This window comes from Podarcis raffonei, chromosome 1 (assembly GCF_027172205.1).
Source record: "Podarcis raffonei isolate rPodRaf1 chromosome 1, rPodRaf1.pri, whole genome shotgun sequence".
NCBI classification, from domain to species: Eukaryota; Metazoa; Chordata; class Lepidosauria; order Squamata; family Lacertidae; genus Podarcis; species Podarcis raffonei.
The window spans coordinates 29,127,329-29,148,545 of record NC_070602.1 but is presented as its reverse complement, the minus strand read 5'-3'; the positions used below and the strand labels follow the sequence as shown (position 1 = coordinate 29,148,545).

Sequence of the window (21,217 nt, the reverse complement as noted above, 5' to 3'; positions counted from 1 at the left end):
GTGAAACTGCTCGTTCTAATTTCTCAATCCTCTGAAAAGCAAAAGCACCGTGTTGTGCCTTCCTAATGGACTATTAGATCCTCGTTTGTCATTTCCTACAATAGACAGCCGTGTGAAAATAACTACCTGAAAGAAGCACATAAAACATGCAGCAGAAAGGAAGATATTATAGCAGCACGTTTGTTTAACTACTTTTTTTGATCCTTACCACACAAAAAAACCACACACACACAAAACACCTTGACATGAAACCCTTCCGTCTTTCCACAAGGCTGTTGTATTCCTAAGTGGGAAAGGCTGGCGGTGTGTGATCTATCAGTGGTGAACTTTAAGTGCCTGCCTAGTTCCCAGCATGAGTAAGCCACTCTTAATAGCTGGAGCGCCATTCTTCCCCCAGATTTTCCTCCTCTGCAAAGACAAAATCCAGACAGTTGTGTTTGCATTTCGTGAGTGTTGGGGGCCCAGTTACGGACCAGCTTGCAGAACTGATAGATAGAATACACAAACACACACTATACGTCTCTCTCTCTCTCTCTCTCTCTCTCTCTCTCTCTGTGTAAAAGAGCCTTGAACGACATCAGTCAAAAGAACTGAGAGAATGCAACAAAACAAGGCAAACATTTTTATTTGTATTAAAATTCCTACAGGATATAGAAAGAGATGAAGGCGAAGGTATCATTCCTTGCCTAACCCACCCTCCGGTGCTATGAGAGCCCGTTCCCTCGCCTCCTGCTTAATTTCTGGAGAAGCCAATTGGCTTAAACGCCCCCCCCCCGATTGACCGTAGCTTTTCCCCAGAGAAGGAGCCGCGCGCGTTATCTGCCTTCCCCAGTTGGAGTTTGCGGCGTGAGAAAGCGGGGCTGGCGAGCACCTGCCTCTTAGTCATCCCTGGGCTTGAGGATGTCCCCAGATTACATCTTCTCAGCTGTTTGCAAAACAGCGCTGGGAGGAGCGCGAGCCCCGAATTACACACAGCCGCGGCTGTCCCTTTAAATGCTGGGGTCTGCGCGCCGGAGAGGGGAGGGGCCGGCTCCGGAGTGCGTGAAATTCCTGGGCTCCTCCGACAGTCTCAGGCAGAGCGCTCCGCTCTACGCATCTCTCCTCGCACGCAACTCGCGGAGAGAGGGGCTGAGGCGCGCCAAAGCTTTCCCTCGCTCCTCGCTGCCTGCATCGCGCGTTCCCTCAGCCCGCGTTTTTGCGCCTCCGACAACGCCCTCCCGGTCCCGCCTCGCGCTTCCCCTCCCACCACACTCTCTCGCTGAGAGAGAGAGAGGCAAGAGACACCCCTGGATTTCTTAGCGGCCCCCCAAAGAAGGAAACAAACAAAGAGTTTGTTAAACAACCCCACTCGCTTCTCAACTACCAAGGTAAGACTTTTTTCGGTGGCGGCGGGCGGGAGAGAGAAGGAGATGGTTCCCTAGGATGGAATACAACGCCTCGCTCCCCACGACGGACGGAGAATTTCAGCGCGCCCACTCGAGAGATTCCCCCCGCTTCGGAAGGTGTTAGGTGCTCCAAGTTCTCGCCAGAGAGAGCTGTGAAGAATAGAGCGGGTCTTCACAAGAAAAGAAAACAAAAAACCCCCTCAAAGCCTGCCCAAAACGCCTACCCTCAATATTATAGAGATTTATTATGGTGGACAGGATTTTGTAAAGTTATTTCTCCCCTCATACTGGATTTTCTCATCCCCAGAAAGTAATTTTTACGTGTGCCTGAGCGTGAGGAAAACTGCACATCTCCAAATATCTCCTCCTCTTCTTTTTTAAAGGTGACAAGCACAAACTCCAAACCTTGACCAGTACCTTTAACTCGATTCATTTCGATGATCAGTTGCACTGAGCACTTGACTTTAAAATAAAATGGTTATTTTGAGGGAAAGAGGCAGTGCTGGGTTAAACTGTGGCAGGGATCTCTTTAAGAAGCCAAAATATTTTTTTGGTAAGAATATTAGATCTTCTTTAGGTTCTTAACCCCCACCCCAACCCTGAATATTTTTTATCAGGGGGCTGGAATGAAAAGGGAGTAAGATGTGAAGGATCTCCTCCCCCCCCCACCTCATACTACTTTGGATCTATTACAAGAATCTTACTTCCCCACCTTCCATTTGTTTATATTAATGATTTAGTACTTGTCTTTGCCTGAAAACTTCCACTACGAGCAAGTGCTGTGAGCTTCCAGGCAAGGAGTGACCTTAAAGGTTGGTTGGATGATTTCTTAATGCAAAATAAATAAATTAAAAATGTGTGCGAAATAACCAGGTTTTTTAAATAAAAAAATCATTCCCCCCCCCAACATCCAAACCTTCAGTTAATTTCCAATTTTAAACCATGAAGGACAGTGATGTAATTCCCTTTCCAATGGGTTCCAGCTCTAGTGCTGCGTGCAAGTGTCATGGTCTTTTGTTTACATTTACAATTTATTTTATTTTTATGATGAGGAAACAAAATCTCTGAAATTATTTTGTTTCAACAACACCAAACCAAAGCACATTTTTCTTTCCTCCCACAAAAGTGAATTTTATTCGCTCCGTTGTTTTTTGCAATTTTGGTTAAAATAAATTAAAGAATGCGTAGGTAATAAAAGACCTCAAAGGCAGAATAACCAATCCCCCCCCCCGAAACCATTTTTGAAATGCCAGGGTCTCCCTCCCCACCTAACAACCTCTCATTCTTCATTTTTTCTTTGGCCTGAATATTCAAAATTTCGATGAAAATAGCTCCCCCCCCTTCCCCAACCAATTCATTTTTATTCTTCTTCAATTGTAGCATGAGATTTTTTTCCAGTGTCAAATGCTCAGATCTCAGAGAATTTTTTCCTTCCCCCTATGACCGCTAACCAGTATTTGTGCCATGGTATATTTTGGGGACTGGATTTTGCGGGGGTGAACTCCTAACTAGTCTAGCGAAAAGTCAGAGAGAGAGAAGGATGTTATCTGGGTGGAGAAAAGGAGATGCCAAGGAAAGCTTGTCTGTTCACCGTGTAGAATCGGCCATTAAATATACCATGAGACGCCGGGGTCTTGTCGCTCTCATTTTAAGTTAAAATGGTCCACGGTATCCAGTTCTACAAGTATATCTAAAGGCTGGTGAAAAGCCCCCCCCCTTTCCCCCCCTCCGCGAGAGATGACGGTTACCATTTTAGTTTGCTGCCTTTATGTATGTATGTGCTTCTGTGCCCCATTATTATGGGCATCGATGGAATTATTTTCCATAGCTCTTTCCTCTCTATTGTGGGAAAGGGGAGACGTCTCAGGGCGTCCAAGAACACCAAAATATCGGTGATACTTAAAACAACTGGGGCTGTATTAATTGATTCAATGAAATATAAACAAGAGTCTTGGCCAGTGAGGTTGCTCTTTCTGGAGCTTTTGGGGGATCTCTTGGCGGAGGAGTATGCTTTGGGAGCAAAATATGTGTATTCCTTATCATCCTTTATATGACAACAACGGGGAGTGGGGTGGGGTGGGGGGAAACGGAGGGGAAAGGGATGTTTGTGGAACAATGTCACGTCAGTAAATAAATAAATTAAAATTTGAGGCCCCCACATTTGATTTCATCGTGCCGGTGATGATGGCTCCTTGATGGAGCTGATACCCGATGATATCACCGTTCTCCATGGCTCTTCTACCCTGGCCTCATTTTACACTGCGTTTCCACTGAACATGTTGGCGTGCTGCTGCTTATATAAGGGCAAGAACGAATTCAAGCGGATTAGTGCTTGGGATTTTGAGATCGGCTATCCAGATTTAGTTGTGGATTTTTTCGTTTCCCAATTTTTTTCATTGTTGTTTGTTTTTTCGGTAAATTTTTATTTATGATTGTCGTTCTTGATGGGTGGGGGAAAGGGTTGGGGGGAGGAATGGGAGGGAATCAGAAAAAATCATGGTGCGTGCTGTGGGAGATTGAGGTGATGCGGGGGAGCTGCTTGAATAATGTCTGTGATGTGTCCTCTTCTATTTTTTTTTTAATAGCCACCATTATCTCTAAAAACACATTATTCTTTAGGCCAGAGCTAAAAAAAAAAAAGAATGGGAGGGGATATCTTTAGTGAGGGGTTTTGATCAGCGAGTTATTAGACCCACTGCTGCAAAACCAAGATACAGAAATCTGTCTGTACTAACGCTGGTAGGGGAGACTGGAGAGCAAAGAAGGTATATTAAGTGGGGATGGGGGCGATGATGGACTGTAATTTTTGGGATTAGACTCAGGGCTGTATGGTCTTCATAAGCCCCTTCCTCATTTTCTGCCATTTCCTCCCCTGTTTTTCTATCCACACACCCTTTCTCCTCCTCTCGTCTCCCCCCACCCCACCCCCCGTAGGCTTTTCGGCTCTGGACGAGAAAATTCTGTATTACCTCTTGATGGCTCTGCGGCTTTTTTTTTTGCTTTTTTTGGGTGTGTGCATGTGTATTACAACCGTAGCACAATGACCTTTGCTTTGTGCCCCACATATCTGGGCTCCCAATGCATGTGCGGATCACGGTTAATATCCGAGATCTGCACGATAGGCCCTGGTTTTAATTCTATATCTTGCATTTTGAAATTATATCTACGTGTTGGGTTGGGGGAGAGCTGATAGGCGTTGTCGGGAACTGGAAAATACTGCAAATGCCAAACGCACACCTATGCATTTTGCCGCCTGCTCCTTTTGCTCTGTCCCCCCCCCCCCCGGGCATGTTGTCATACGATTCGCATGTTGAAAAGGAGGGTATGTAACGAAGGTAGAAGGGGTCTGGAGAAGAGAAGGCGGGTGGGTGTCTTTGTGTTGTGGCGGAATAGACTCGGCGATGGGTAATAACATTTTTTTTTGGTCAAGTAAATGCCTGGTGATAATGATTCGGTTTAACCACCCGTGAAATACATGCTTGCGACATATTGGAATAAAGGTTACTCCAGGCAGCTGTGGATGAGGAAAGCGTACTCCGGGGAAGATGCAGCCTGCAACACTGGAGAGTATATGGCATGCATGCAGGCACCCAACGGCGCCTTTCCCTCACAAAGGCCAGATACGTGTGTGTCCAAGCTGGAGGGCATTGCAATACAAAGGGAGAGGGATGTGGGAGTCATGTCACATCCAGGACCGAGCTACTGTCTCCAGGCCTGTCCTCGTTCGCTGTCCCTCCAGATACTTCCTCCCCAGCTTCTCTGTGCTTCTGATCAGACATAGCAGGGATGTAATTGATCCCGTATACTTCTGTGCTGAAGACTGCATATTCATATGAGACCGGAGGGCATCGAATCATGGGTGACATTTGTATGTGTGTTGCAGGAGGGTGCAGAAGAAACTTGCCTTTCACCATTAGAATGTGGGGTGGGGTGGGGGGAGAGAGAAAGAGGGAGAAATGGCTTTTTCTGGTCTCAAGAAAGCATTGCAACCTCCTTCCAGTTACGCCCTATCTTTTTCCTTTTTTCTTTTTTGTCAGCCGCTTTCTAGCCCTGCTGATGTTGCGTGGGTGAATTTTTGCTAGGCAGTGGGTGGAGAGCGTGCCTGGAAGTGTGGGGAAGGGCACAGCAGCGAAGGAAAGCTGGGTGCAAAGGGTTGACACGATGCCTTGACCCTTTGAAATCCCTTTTCTCCCTTTTTAGAAAAGGCCTTCCTCCTTGAGGCAAACCTATTTTCTTACCATCATTAGATGGGTGTGTTATAGTGCGGTTAGCAAATCTGGTAGAAAGGAACGATCTCTAATGGCTTCCGTCATCTCGGCAGACAGTTTCCCCTTGCTTTCTGCATGTGGCTGAATTTGGCTGCAGTGTTCAAAGGTCTCCATATTTTCTGCTTTACTAGCTGGTAACAGAAATGGGCTGAATAAGGTGCTCTTGGTGCAATGTCTTCATCTTCCATTTGCTTTTCCTCGCTCTCCTTTTCCTCGCTGACCTTGAGGAATTCTAGCAAATCAGAACCGCAGAAGCCGAGATGCAAGGCTTATGGGGCATCTGATTTGCACAATACTGGAAAACGACAAGGCTCCTTGGTTTTTGCTTCTCAGGTGTGCCCAGGTCCAACCTCATAGAGCTGAGCTGAGAAAGTTTATTCTTTCGAGCCCATTTAGTAACTGGCAGGTTGTATTGCTGCTCTCACCAAGGCAGTATGTGATAGTGCAGTGACCAGCTAAGCAACAGGTAGGGGGTGCTACACTTGTTAAATTGAAACTCCCACCCTGAGAAAGTAATATCAGTCTCTTGAGTTTTTGGTTATTACTTTCCCATACCCGTGATGGTTATTTTGTACTCATCCATGGAGCAGAGATTGAACAGTAAGTTTTTTAAAATGAAGATGAAGGGAATGTCAAGTTATGCTGCAACTTTAAAAGTCTCTTTGAAGCCGACAAAATGTTGCATTCCTCTACCTCTCACTGTTTAGCATTTGGATGCAAGATCGAGAAACACTGCTTGATTTTTGTGTAATTCGCTTAGCTGTTTGGCTAAAGATTCTTTCCCATTGAACGTGACAATTCCAAGATGAAAATCAAAATATGTGAAAATTCTGCTTGGCTTGAATAATTTTCAAGGCATTTTAGGGCAGGGGCAAGGTGATAGCCTTAATTAAATGATGATGATGATGATGATGATGATGATTAAAAGGATAACTGTGTCCCAGTGGCCTGTCCCATCTCTGTCCTTGAATCAACTTAATTCTGGTGTGAGATTGGAGCTCAGGTCTCTTGGCCTCTTAGCCCTTGGCCACTTTTGATATTTCTGCCGCAAAACATCCCCATGATTCAAATCCTATGATGTGGAAGGAAGTCCTGTTAAAATGAACGGGACTTTCTTTTGGGGAAAAAAAAGGTTATGGATTGAAGTGCTAAATGCTAGTGTCTGAGTTTGGCTTTTCTCTTTTAGATCATAGGTGGGGAACCTGCAGACCTGTAGTTATTGCTTGACTAGAACTCCCGTCAGCTTCTGCTAGCATAGCCATTGGCTGGGTCACCTGGGGCTGATGGCAGTTAGAGTCCAAGAATACCTGGAGGGTCACAGGTTGACCATCCCAGGTTTAGATATATTTTCTACCAGCAAATAATGTGCATACTCCACTGGTTCTTTTCATGTAATATATAGCATAGCATTAGCCAGAAAGCAGATTCCAGGGCTTTGTATGACCATGATCAAAATCTGTAAGTGGCTATTCCTTCTCCTTGATTCCTGTAGAATTAAGCTGTATCATTTTGGTGAACATTGGGCTTCCTCTTGCCACCTCTCAGATTCTGGTTTTTGTGTTTCGCTTGCTCTCTCTATCTCTCTGTTTGTCTGTGTCTTAATATAGGGAGTTATTTTTCCTCATTATTTTTTTTCTTCTTCATCCCTGTCCTCCTGGCAAGCAGCTTTGCATAGTCTACTGCACTTTAGGTGGAAGTTTGGAAGTTGGCAGACGCAGGAGATGCTGTATCAGGGCGTAGAAAGCAACAACCCCAAACAGCCAAGGTCAAAAACTGTCTTAGGGTGAGTTAGCTCTTTTACATTAAAAAGAACAATTCAAACTCATATGCTTACTCAAGGCACCTTTATGTGCTTAGTCATTTTTAACCAGCAAAAAGAAGTTACTGGAATTACCTCGCTGATCATCCCTGATGCAGAAAGTTGAGGGACTTATAAAAAGTAACTCAAAGATTGTTCATGCTAAGGTCTCGGCAATAACAATATAGTTATTGACATGCAATAAGTTTGACATGCAAAAGGCTTTTGCAACTAAGCCTTGATCTGGAAGGAGTGTTGTCAGTGTACTGAATGTGTTTGGGAGACAAGTGAGCACTCCTTTTCGGTGGCTCCTTTTTCCTCCCCCTGGTTCCAAGTTCAAAGTGCCCCTTATTCCACTTTCCATTTTAAAAATCACTTGCATTTTGAAAATCAACCACAACACAATTTCTGTGGACTGGCTGAGTTCTGAGAGCTGATCTCCATGTTCAGAGTAATCGCTGGGACTCTCCACTTTAGACTGTAAACAGGGAATTGCATAGTTAAATGTTGCCATTTAAAGAAAACAAGCATATTGGAGAGAACCATCCTGGCCTGTCATCTGCCACTGAGCTGATTTTCTATATGCAGGGTTGTTGTTTAAATGGGGGAATATTCAGATGTGCAACTCCCAGTTTAAAGTAATAGTTCTAACAGAGCTGTAGCAGGTGATTGCTCTGAATTTGTGAAGGTTGCATTTCAATACAGTGAGCTTAGGGTGGATAAACAGAACTCTGTAATTGTTGTTTTGTAAGTGGAGAATGGAGTTGGTCCTAGACATTATTAGGATCTATAAATCAGGTTAGATGCATCTTCTTCTCTTGGTCTTGATTCCTGTCTCTTTGCAATCCCCACTGTAGATTTCTGTCCCCTCTGCCCTAATCTCTTCATTTTGCTGCTCTACCTTTGGGTGTTTCCAAACTGACGCTGCTTTCAGGTGGGATTCAATCACATACCAGAAAACTCAGGTCTCACCATTATTGTGTTTTGGGAGGTCTTGTGCAACAGACCTCCTTCTCCAAGATCAGTGTTTTTGCAATAAGGAAAGTGACAGGAAATGCACAGGGAAGTGTGAGAGAACACCTTCTTTGATGCAACATCATCTAGTCTCCCCTCAAGCAAATCTGGATGAATACTCAATAAATAGGTCTTCTGGAAGCATCCTTTTTCTGGGACAGTTAATTGCAGAACATAGTCGGTGTCTACAGTTCCCCTTGCAGGGCTTGCATGCAGTGCCAATACTGTGTTTGTCTAGTGGATGAGCTGGTCCTAGGACAATGTGTGCTTGGAGAGAGAGAAGACTGCAGGAGAATGGGATGACTATGCACTGGCAGTTGGTACAATGAACTAAGGTGATGCATGGATGTTCATACACTAGGGATATACCCCCCAAATTTTAACTATATATTAATATTTTATACCTCTGTGGTCTGGTGCTGCAGTACCCAGGCCATCCCTTCCAGTTTCCCTTGCCTGTCTCATCTCCCATCCCTAACTTCATCATGGGAGATACATGGCTGGTTTCCTCTTTCCCACCCAACTGCCTCCTTGCCCCAGTTTTCATCTCTTCTCCTTTGGCCTCCGTCTTGGAGAGAAAAGGATGCTTCTCACCCAGGAGATAGGGCTGCATCCCCTTATGGCCTTGATTTGAGCTGCCACCTTCTCTTCCTTAGTATGTTGTTGAGTCTAGTTGTGTATTCCTTTGCTTCCCATGGGCAGCAGGGGCTTGACCACCAAATCAGGGCAGGGCAATCTTATCCTTTTCTCAAGGATTCAATTTATTCATGGCAACAGGGATCAGCCCAAGAAACCTGTGTGTGTTGCTCCCCTGTGGCAGGTCAAACGTTCTTTGTTTTCTCTTGTTAGCATTGAGGGTGGACTTCCTTGTTCCCGATTCCCACAGCCTCATTGTATTTATATACACTGTGTCCAGGTGGTGGTGTTGCAGCTCAGCTCCTGTCTTTCTCCAGATCCCTTTCCAGTGCCCTTGATGAGGAGGGAAGGCTCATTCTGGAATGCAATTTGCCTGTGTCACTTCTGACTTTCCTGCTGTCATCCATCATATTACAGGAGCTAATTAACACCAGGAGCCTTCAATCCCCAGGAACAAAGTGGTGGGCTATCTGAATCTCATGGAAGATGCCAGTTTCTCATCTGGTAACTAGCACAGTCTGATACCATGAGAGGATGGAAGACAGGCCCCCTCCATTTTTCCAGCTGCACCGGGATGTGGGTGCATTTTTCGGTTTGGCAGGGAGGGGCATTTGACTCCCAGAATTGTTCCTTGCAATGCCCTTGATGCTGCCGCAGCATCTCCTGCATCCAAACAAATTTCCAGCAGCAGGATGCGAGCTTTAGGGGTGGGCAAGAATAACAATTGGTGAGGAGCGATAAGTGTAATTTGGGAGCCTGCCATAACCCGGGCCTGCACACTTTCTGCTCCACCAAGCCAAACTCAATCTGATAGCCATGTGTGGCAGCCTACCAGAGTCCTGATCTAATCTCCTGTTTCTGATGCATGCATTGGCCTGGGGGAAAAAAGCAGAGTTCCTCAAGCCCTTCATGGGCCACCATTCATATCTGGTGGGTTGCATTCATCTTGGTGAGATGCAAGTTGTTCGGCTCTGTGTAAGTCCCTTTGTTGGTGTCTGGCAGTCTCTTCTGGCCCCAGACAGCTGGTGAGGCCCTCCAGGAACTGTAGATAGGCATTTGTAGCAAAGTTGCCAGCTAACACAAGCAGTCATTTTTTTGACCATGTACACCACCTTGAGCTCCTTGGAAGATAAAGGTGCTATATAAATGTAATAAATAGAACAGATAATAAATCTGCAGAGCCTCCTGGACTGGTTGACTTTGATGATAAAAGTCCAGGTTTCAGGCTCTTCTTTTCAGAGGGAGGGAGGCAATGGAGTTGCAAGTACTTTGGACATGATCACAAGTAAGAGCAATAGTATGCTACTCATTGTATGGAACTCGACAGTTTGAAAAGCATATTGCAGGTGACTGGGCGTGATGTGGTAGATGCTGTATATTTGGACTTCCAAGATGTTTATGATAAAATCCTTTGCCAAAGGTCCTTGAGTAAAACTTAGCAGTTATGGATCCTCTTATATACTGGAACCTGGGAACTGGGAAAAGAGAGTAGGACTAAATGGACAGTTCTCAACAAGAACTTGTTGAGGAACACAAGAAGTGGTGGTATTGCCATTCATCTGTTTTGGGACTAGAATGAGCAAATATCTCAATTCAAGACAGTCAAAAGGAAGCATTCTTCACACAGCACATAGTCATCTCATGGAATTTGCTGCCACAACATGCAATGACAGCTGCCAATTTAAAGGGGGTTTAGATAAACTCATGCTGGATAAAGCAATCAATGGTTACACATCATGATTTGATTTTATTTAAACTTATACCCCAATTTTCAGCATGTTGGGAGGTTTTACCTCATTGTGAAGCAGCAGCTTAAAACCTGCTTCTGTGGGCCTAACACTAGCTGCACCAATTTGGATGTGTCTGGAGATATTATCGTTCCAACTTGGCATGACTGTTCCCAAGTGTGAGGAACAGGTTTTTGTCTATGTTTATAAATGATTGGAGGCCATTTTGAAGCAAGATGGTGAGCAAAGCCATTCCTAAGTGAAAAGATTTTAAACCAAATTTGGCATGAAATCAGTTTGCATGACAGTTCCTAAGATGGAGCAATGGACTTTTGGTTTATATTTGGATACTGTTGGCTGTCATTTTGAAGCAGACTGAACTATTCAAGACTGCACTGATTTGGACTGCACTGCAAATAATATCACACAATTTAACAGTGGTTCCTGAAATGGAGGAGTGGGCTTTGGTCTATATTTGGATACCATTGGACTCCAGTTTGAATCAAGATGGTGGGCTGAACCTGTCAAAATTGAAATGATGTTAACCAAATTTGGCAAGAAAGGAAAAGGGCTTCACACCAGTTTCCGCCAAAGCCCAAACAAAGCCAGGCCAATTTGCTCTGATCTGGACTTTGACTGAATCACATCAAGACAACCCCTGATCACCCTGGGTTGGGCTGCCTGGAGGAATCTGGGTTTGTTAATAGGTGGGTTGCTGGGAGGAGAGTCAGGCAGCCTCTGCCAAGGGCAACCCATGGCTGTTGTAAGAGGGCTTTCAAACAGCCCTGTGCTGCATTTTGACTTTGTATGCATGTTCCCAGGAGGGGAACACGTGTATGCAGTCCATAAGTGCAACTGAACCTTTCACCTGCTAGCTGCAGGGGTTTGCTTTACCAGCATGTTACCCACAGGTAATGTGCTTGGAAAGCAGACCATAGCAGGATTCCAAAGGAAATGGCTGAAACTTCAGAGGTCCCAAGATGGGAAGAGGAGATTGGGGTGGGGGAGAGGAATAGAGAAGACCTGTCTCCTGTTCCTGTGCTGAGCCAGTGCCAGAAGACAGTTGGTCTCTCACTGTCAGTTGTGTGCTTCCCCCACCCCACCCCACCATTGATGACTGCTGATGCAGGAGCCAGTTGAGGGATGGTCAGAAAGGTGAGTCTGCTAAATGGCAGCCACAGAGTTGCAGGTGTTGGTGGCAAGGACAGCTAGGGCTGAACCACACCATGGTGGGACACTGGAGGAAACTATGCAGGAGCAGGGCAGCAGATTGTGGAGGCCAAGGAAGCCTGTCGAGCCCATGCAGCACTGCTGCAGGAACTGTATGCCAATGGTGCAACTCTACCAGCTGAAGGGGTCTGCTGGTTTGCCAGCATGTTTCCTACAGGGAATGCATGGGTGAAACAGCACCCAGTAAGATCCAACCCTTCTGCTCTCTGCTGTTCAATTGGGAAGAGAGGAAAAGGAGAATCAGTGTCTTTCCCCTGCTCCCCCTCTCCTGAGCTAATAGGGCTTTAAAAACCTTAATTAAACATTGATTCAAGGATGGATGCAGGTCAGGTTTTCCCCAGGTCAAGGTCCTGGAATGTAGATGTGTGGTGCTGTACACAGCCCTGAAACTAGCAAATTACACTTTCCATTTAAAAATCTCAGTATGTTTTTGTTTCTTAGAATTTGTCAGCAACACCAGGCACTTTCAGCTATAACTAGCAAAATGTAAATATTTATAATAAATTAAATAGTAATAATAATAATATTGTCATTATTACTTGTACCCTGCCCATCTGACTGGGTAGCTCCAGCCACTCTGGGTGGCTTCCAACATATATAAAAACATTATACATTAAAAAGATTCCCTATATAGGGCTGCCTTCAGATGTCTTCTAAAGTTTATATAGTTACTCATCTCCTTGACATCCGATGGGAGGGTGTTCCACAGGATGAGTTCTACTGCCGAGAATGGTAGTAATCCAGGTGGGGGATAAGTAGGGCATGTACCACTCTAGTGAGACAGTGTGCAGAACTCGCTCAAATGTAGCTGGACAGTCATTTCAGATATACCATCCTAGAATGAATTCTTCACATGACTAAAAAAATGTAAGCAATGAGCAGGCATCTGATCTCACTGGCCTGACATTTTGGTGCCTTGGCTAAGACCATTGAAATGACACCTTACCACAGTAAAATAATATTATTTATTTATTTATTTATATTTATATATTTATTTATTTAAATGAAATAACTGATAGTGTGTTGCATCTTAATTATGTCCAAAATACGCTGCCTCAGGCAGGCTGCCCAAATGTAGCCAAGTGGCTGAGCTCTACCCTACCACTAGGCAGAATAAAGCAGCCTGCCTCAAACAGATTTGGGCACTGTTAAAATAGGAATAGCACCTCCTCCAATCTGTTCTGGAAGCTGTGTCTGTAGCAGTTCTTCCTTTCCTTCTCCTTTTTTTTTTACTGTTGTCCTGGAAATAATTGTCATACTTTTCCTGGAAATTTGCCTCCTCCCACCTCCTGAAATTGTACACTATTTCTATTTTTGCTAATGGACAACAGGTTTGCATGCGTGCTTCACCCATATTCAAACCAATTAATTTGTGTAAAAGAGGGAGTGTAAAGCAAAACTAGTCAGAGTCTTGACTTGACTTATGCTAGAAGGCAGAATAAACTTGGTGACTTGGTGAATGTGCAGAGGTGCCAACTTCCAAGGGATTGCTTTTTAAGAATGGCTCTACCTTCTTGCTCACCCCAGGAAGAGGAAGGCGAGAAGCTGCCACGTTGGCAGGAAGGGACATGAACCTGTAGTCATCTTTCTCTTGGTAGCAGTGGTGGCAGCAAGGATGGTTAGACACAAACCTGCAGGAAGGGTGGGTGGTGGGAGTGCAGACTTCCTCACCATATGGCAAAATATGTAGATCTGACACTGACGTTTGGATCCTTATGTATCCACAACTGCCCCACCTATGCAGAAGATGTAGGTGTTAGAAAACATTGAGAGAAAAAAGTAAGGAGGGAGCTCTCTTAAAAAGCCCGATGAAGACAGCTTGCTTAGTGGCTGTGGAATGTTGACTGTATACATGATGATGGAAAACTGTCCCAAGTGGAATCAAATGGAGTGCAATGGAAGAGGGCTTTGCTACCTGTCTCGAACCCTGAGCAGGAATACCACACAGTGCAACATTACACTTGTTGCACTGTAAATTTCTAATCTGTGTTCTGGCCTTTTGCCCCACAAGCCGGAGGCAACTCTTCTTGTGAGCAAACTGCGATGTTTTGAACCCAAGCTTCTGGTTTTGTTCTAAAGACTGCATAACTCAAGACCCATCACTTTCTTTGTGTGCCCATTTGTTACGTGGGTGAGGTGGCTATTATTGTTATGTGAAGCAAGCTCAGCTCCTTTGATGGATGGCCCCGCATCAGGAGTAGGCCTGAGGTTGATTGGATTCTTTTTCACACAAATGCACCCTGAACAGTATGTGTCTGTGACCTCAGAGTGTGCCCGCTCAAATTCAATTTGTTTTTGGCAAATATGCTGTGGTGCATTTATAGTTTTATCAGTTGCTTCTTGATTTCTGTTGGGCTGTGGCTTTGCAAACAAAGACAACCACAATGGTCTATACGTATTGGCTTCAGAGAGACTTAACTGATGAAGTTCAATGTGAGGCTGCTTCTGAGGTTACATTTTTGTTTGTTAAATTTCTATACTGCCCTTCACCCTAGAATCATGGAGTGGTGTACAATTTCTCTACGTAGCTAAATAGCTACGGCATAGCTATAAAGATACACACATCTGCCTTTCTGAAATGATCAGGTGCTGGTATAAGATCAATAACGCAAGTCAGAACTACAACTAAAGTTAGCAGAATGGAATACTACTTTCTGGATTCCAACCAATACATTCAATCTCACACAGTTGCCTGTCAAAAATGTAAGCAATACATGACCACTGTGCATTCTCAGTCCTATTTTTGTGGGGGGAGTTTCCCCCGTAGTTGTATTCCTGCAGACTTTGGGGCTCCTTTAAACTTAGTGATACCTTTGTCTTGTATGTGGGGCGCTCTACTTTGGCTCCATAAGTAACAGCACTCACCTTCTAGTGAACCATTCTCCATTTTTCTGACCAGGTCCATACCTGCTTAATTTCCACAAAAACTCTAGGGCAAGAGTGGAATCCTCTTTTCAGCCTGAGGGTCGCATTCCCTTGTGAAAACCTTTCAGGGCTCAGTTGTAGGTGCGGCCACAATTTTCCAGTTATGACATAACTATCCCAAGTCACAAGGCAGCTTTAGAGCTCAGTGGTCAACAATCAACATGGTTTTCTCACTGCGCCAGCTGCAGGAGAAATGCTGTGAGCAAAGGTAACCCTTGTACATCACCTTCATGTATCTGATGAAGATATTTGATCCTGTCATCTGAAAAGGACCCTTCACACCGCCCAGCAAGATAGGAAGCTGCACAAGATGATTGTGTCCTTCCACAAGAACATGTGCGGTACCATCCAGTATGATGGCTCATCCTCAGACAGCTTCTGTATAAAGAGCCGTGTGAAACTGAGCTGTATTCTTGCCCCAACTCTCTTTGGCATATTCTTCTCCCTGCTAATCTCCTGTGCCTTCAGCTGGATTGAAGACAGTGTGTAATTCCATTCAAGGAGCAACGGAGACTGTTCAACCTGACACATCTCACTAAAACAAAATTGTGACGGGTCCTTAACTGAGAGATGTTGTTTGCAGATGACAGCCTTGACTCTGAGGAAGCTCAACAGAGACTCATCAACCATTTTTCCCAAGCCTGCAGGGAGTTTTGACCAACAACCTGGGTCAGGACTTCACCAGCACTCCACGCATCAGCATTGGTGACCACACGCTTGAGGTGGTAGATGATTTCATCTACCAGGGCTCCACCATAATCAGCAACATCTCCATTGATGCTGAGCTGGACAAACATATTGGCAAGGCAACTACAGCCTTGCTTCTCCAGGCTTGCGTGTCGAGTACACTGCTTTATGGAAGTGAGTGGTCTGCAATTTACAATCACCAGGAGCGATGCCTCAATGCCTTCCACATGCATTGTGTCAGGAAGATTTTGGACATCACATGGCAGGACAGAGTCTCAAACAAAGATGTGTTCTCCCAAGCTCACATTCTCAGCATGTTCACACTCCTGTCTTAGTGATGTGTATGCTGGCTTGGTCATGTCTACAGAATGGAAGATGGCAGGATCTCCAAGGACGTGCTCTACGGGCAGGTTTCTTCAGGCACTAGGCCCATTGGCAGACCAACTGCATTACAAAGATGTCTGCAAATGTGGCATGAAGGCTGGCAACCTCAGCCCTGCTATGTGGGAATCCTTTCTAGATGACCACAGTGACTGGAGACGGTCATTCAGGTTGTGCATCCATAGCCGTGACCAGAGAAGGAATGGCCGCTGGGAGGAGTGTTGAGAGAAGAAACTCCATGGTGCATCTGCAGCATCATAACCGGATGCCTTTGTCTGCCCCAGCTGCAACAAAACTTTTATTTCCTGCATCTGTCTCTACAGCCACAACAAGGCACACACTCCCAAGAGACATACAGCCACATTGTCTCCCAAGAGAGATGGATGCCAACAACTACTTATGTGCTGAGTAATTTCACCTTTTGTCAGCATCAGTTTTTGAAACCAGCTTTCATGTTCAGGTGGGCAATTGGCTGAAATTGTAATTAAAAAAAAAATCAAATACTTTAGGCAGGTTAATTTACTTTAACCTCTCCTCCCTCCCCTCCCTCCCTCCCTCACTCCCAGCATAGTTGCACTTACAACAGTCGCCACAATCCTAGGCCTCATCTGTACTATACATTTAAAGCAGTATCATACTACTTTTAAACAGTCATCAATTTCCCCAAATAATCCTGGGAACTGTAATTTGTTAAATGTGCTGAGAGTTGTTTGGAGACCCCTGTTTCCCTCCCAGAGCTGCAATTCTCAGAGTGTCAATCCCTCTTCCCATGGGACTCGGGGGCCTTCTTTGGACGAAACATGCATACAATTTTCATTGTCACTCAGTTTTAAGGGTAAACAATGCCCCACAGGCCCTAAATATAGCTCTATGGACTTTGCTCAGGCCACACACCTGCACCAGATCATCTTTGTGCATTTTTGCCTGGTTGGAATGTGTCCTTTAACTTTAATGATTCTTCTTGCTTGCCTGGATGAACAATAGAGAAGGATGTCCAACTGTAAATAAACCACCTTGACTCTATAAAGGTACAATTCACATTACAGTGGTACCTCAGGTTACAGACGCTTCAGGTTACAGAGTTCGCTAACCCAGAAATAGTACCTCGGGTTAAGTACTTTGCTTCAGGATGAGAACAGAAATTGCATGGCGGCGGCGGCAGCAACGGCAGCAGCAGCGGGAGGCCCCATTAGCTAAAGTGGTACCTCAGGTTAAGAACAGTTTCAGGTTAAGAATGGACCTACGGAATGAATTAAGTTCTTAACCTGGGGTACCACTGTAGTTGCTCTGCCCACTTCTGCCTCTGGGGGGGGGGCTCTAGGTAGCCCTCCCAGGAGGAAATGTGGCCATCTAGCTGAAATATGCTCCCCATCCTTGTCCTAGAACATGAAAAGGTACAGGGAAATCTGAGCAGGTATGTATGCCTGTGACTTTGAAACCGTGGGACACCTTTTCTCCCGCCCATTTGGAAATTTCCCATAGAACCGATCTGCTTTTAGAAGGGGGTGTGTGTGATAATTTTCTATGATGGCACAGTGACCGGATTTCTGCATTCGCCGCAGCACTTCTTGCTTATGGGATATTTATGGCTAGGTGACTAAAAGAATGTCTCTAATAGCTATCTAAGGGATCTTATTATTCCCAGAAGGATGGAATGAGTTTTGAATCGCTGTGTTGGATTCCGCAAGTACTTCTGCCTTCCTTGCTAGGCAATGATATACCATAGCGTGCTTTCAATATTAGTGCAATTGATTGGTATTTCACTTCTAATGCTGCCAATAAATTACCTTGTTGGTCTACGATTGTTGGGAAAGGGCTTTTTTTAAAAAAAACTTTTTTTAAAAACTGCTTGTGATTCTGCTATTTTTTATGTGGCGAGGTGACTCATCATGGCAGGACAGTGGCTATTAATAATGCTTTACGTTCCAGGTCTGTTGCTCTGTGCCTCTCATGTTCAGGAGAGAAAGAAAGCAGGAAAGGAGGTGCCTTTTTACGGGTTCTGTCTCTGTTGCTTGAAAGAGCAGGAAAAGCCCTGGAGTTTGCCTTCTCCTGTGCCAGGGGAAAAGTACTCAGATAGAAACCATCTATCTGAGGGTATGCGGGGTTTGGGGAAGCACCTAAAAAAAAAAAAAAAAGTTGGCATGTATGAAGGAAGAAGCAAGCCTGAATATAGTTCTAAGAAGTACTAATTTTATATGTGAAGCATGCTCATGTGTTTTGACCTTCGGATGCCAAGGAGATAAAGAACTACACAACTTTTAGGAGACATCTGAAGGCAGCCTTGTATCGGGAAGTTGCTAATGTTAGATGTTTTATTATGTTTTTATATGTGCTGGAAGCCACCCAGAGTGTGTATGGGGGTGGGGGTGGTAATAAAAAAATAAAAAATAAATAAATATCTGCAGGGACCAAGGGTCTTCATGTGCCTTATTTTGGTACACTGGCTCAAACAAGTCATTCATGGACATGCTGTTGCCTTTCTTATTGGATAACTAGTTTGAGTCCTAAATTGTCAAAAAAGCCAGAAGATTAACTAAGAAGCAAATTTCTACTCCGCGCATGAAAGAATTCTCATTTCTAAACGGAGTGACTAGAAAATATGTACTTCTGCATGTGATCTACTCTTTTCTCTAAATCTAAGGAATGGGACAATTTTGAATCTTAACTTGATTAGGACAAAGATGCAGCCAAGAAACTTGGAGAAGATGGTGTGTATGGTTTATCCAGCATGGCAATGAACTATCATGTGTGCCTGTTGCCATTTTTGGCTGATTGTGCCTTTTAATTTATGTGCTACTATTATGTAAGTAATCTTGAGTTAATTTTGTATTTTAAAAAAAGCAACTAGTGAGTTCAGTCAACAACAGCAAAAGTTCCAGGCGTAAGGGGCAGCACAGGGGAATAGACAGAGTTGTATCGGTGAGCAGGAGATGCTGTGTTTGCATGTGGAATTATCTCCAAATGAAGTAGTTTTGTAGAGATTGATTCTGGGATTTCAGGTATTTCAGGTAAATCCGCTTACCCCCTTTTAGGGGTGTGGTGGCTTTGCGGGATGCCCAGCGCCTCCCTTCCCACCGACAACGCAGGGCTGGGCGTCAGCGTCTGATCCCTGCTGGAACGCGAGCTTTGGCTTGTGCTCCCGGCTTGAAATCATGCTCTGCATCAGCCTGCCAAATTGGCCAATGGCAGGCTGGCCCGGAGGGCTGAGCTCTCCAGGGGCAGGCTTAAGGAAGCAATCCCGCTTCTCTCAGCAGCGATGGAGCAAGCAGATTGGTGGGCACCTGGGGCGGTGAGCATGCCCGGCACCCAGGAGCGGTGCGAGCTGGGGCAGGATGCTCCGCAGGGCCTCCAAGGAGTCTGTCTGCCTATTCCCACTCAGCTGCCCTACAGCTGAGGGGGTAGTGGTGGTGGCAGGTGGACTGGTAAGGGCAGCGCGGAGCCTGCAGGCACCCAAACCAACGCGTCACTCCCAGGAGAGACACGTGGCTTGAGCACGCTGCAGGCCCTGCTGTGAATGCTGCCTGGCATTTTGTCACTCCCCCTCAGTGGTGATACACAGGGTGGTCCGTCCCCATCGCACTCCTGTCCCTCGTGTCTGCTCCCGGGGGATTTAAAACAGCCCATGCCAGCCCCCGACGCCCAGCTCTTCTTTGTTGGATCCACCCATCCACTCTGGTAATTTTGCATTTACTCATTGAATTGACCTTGCTATGGCTGCGGTGGTCGCCGTATTAGTGAGGCCAGGTAGGAATTTGCCTACCAAGCGAATTGGCTATGACCTGGAGGTTTTGCCTACCCCATAGCAATCATCACAACTTTGGCGGTTTTGGCATTGGGTGACCTTAGCTTTGGTTGGAAGGGGGGTGTACCCTCGCCTTCCCCTCCAGAAATAGGGTATCTCGTTAAAGGGATCCATGATGGAGTTGCTTCTGTCCATTTGCCCAGACAGGGGGCTTGGGCCTAAGCGCTCCTAGAGGCGGGGATCCCTGCAGGAACCCCCCTATTTGATGTAAGTCATAGGAATCCCCGCTGCCGGGTTGACCCTGATGTCATTTCTGGTAGGCATCCTGGAAATAAATGTTTACCCAATGCCTATGCCAAACCACTTCATCTGTTGTCAATAAAGTTGTGGCCTCATTTGATCCCATTCAACTGTGTGGTCTCCTTTATTGGTAGCTCACCTGAGCAGGGGTGGGGTGGGGGAATGCGCAGCCTGGTCCTGCAATCTTGTTAAGGAGTGCTCAGTTACTGGTTACCCCCCCCCCCCAAAAAAAAACCCCATTGCAAATTTATTTGGTACTTATTGGCGGCAGCAAGAATGTTGATGTTGGCACACTGGGTGTAGCAGTATGGTTAAAAAGGCTTTGGGACCTTGGTATTATCAGGAAAAATACTAATTGTAACAGGTGCAAAACCACAGACAGCCTCTGGTAGGACCAGTTGTTCCATTTTTATCACTTCCTAGAATGAACACAGTTGCAAATACAGCATAGCTTGAAGTTTAAGCGAGGTTTTAGACTCATGCAGAAGTTAGCAACATTTTCCTCAATAAGAGCTTTCTATAAAGATTTCTGTAACTCTGCTTTGGAAAACTCTGATAAAATGTCAATTATAAATAAGGATAAAATATCTGAGAACACCTGGTGATTTTTTGGGCAGTGGTAGGGTAACAATGCTTTTAAAGCAGCACTCTTAATAATTACAGATCAGGACAGGAGGAATTGCATTAAGTTGCTTATGCAAGTTGCAAGGTATTTTAACAAGGCGTTCTAATAACACCTTTTCAGTCTGAAAAGTGTCACTAGACTGTGTTGTTTATGTTGGACGGTTGAACGTTGACCGCTGTGTTCAGGCTCCACACAGGTGTCAATAACAGCAGATTCTTGGTGGGACTGTGAATACAGGCCTGTAGCAGGGTTTTTACTACTCTGAGTTGTACCTAAGACATTAGTGCACAGTAGCTTACGGTGTGTGGAGACAATGCACAAGCACTTTCCACACATTACTCTGAACAGAAGGGAGTAGCATTTTACCTGCTTGTGGCCTCTGGTCCCATGCTGTGTACAGATTTGGTGGAGGGCTCTTCCTCACCTACTGCTGCACATGAACTAGGCTCGCAACCAGTGATCATAAACAAGTGGAATTCTGCTCCCCCTTGTCTACCAA

General features: G+C 45.2%; 1 protein-coding gene across 19 annotated transcripts in view; it reads left to right on the top strand.

The window, feature by feature from the left end:
- Positions 1 to 1,192: 1,192 nt before the first annotated feature.
- The window catches only part of NRXN3 (neurexin 3), a 1,132,087-nt gene continuing 1,112,062 nt past the window's right edge, over positions 1,193 to 21,217 (top strand). For 8 of the 19 annotated variants that reach the window (XM_053377942.1, XM_053377992.1, XM_053377982.1 and 5 more), the window contains exon 1: positions 1,196 to 1,367. The gene's annotated coding sequence lies outside the window, so the exon portion shown is untranslated. Of the gene's footprint in view, positions 1,368 to 21,217 lie in introns of all 19 variants that reach the window. The other 11 variants (XM_053378001.1, XM_053377975.1, XM_053377926.1 and 8 more) reach the window with 5 other exon arrangements.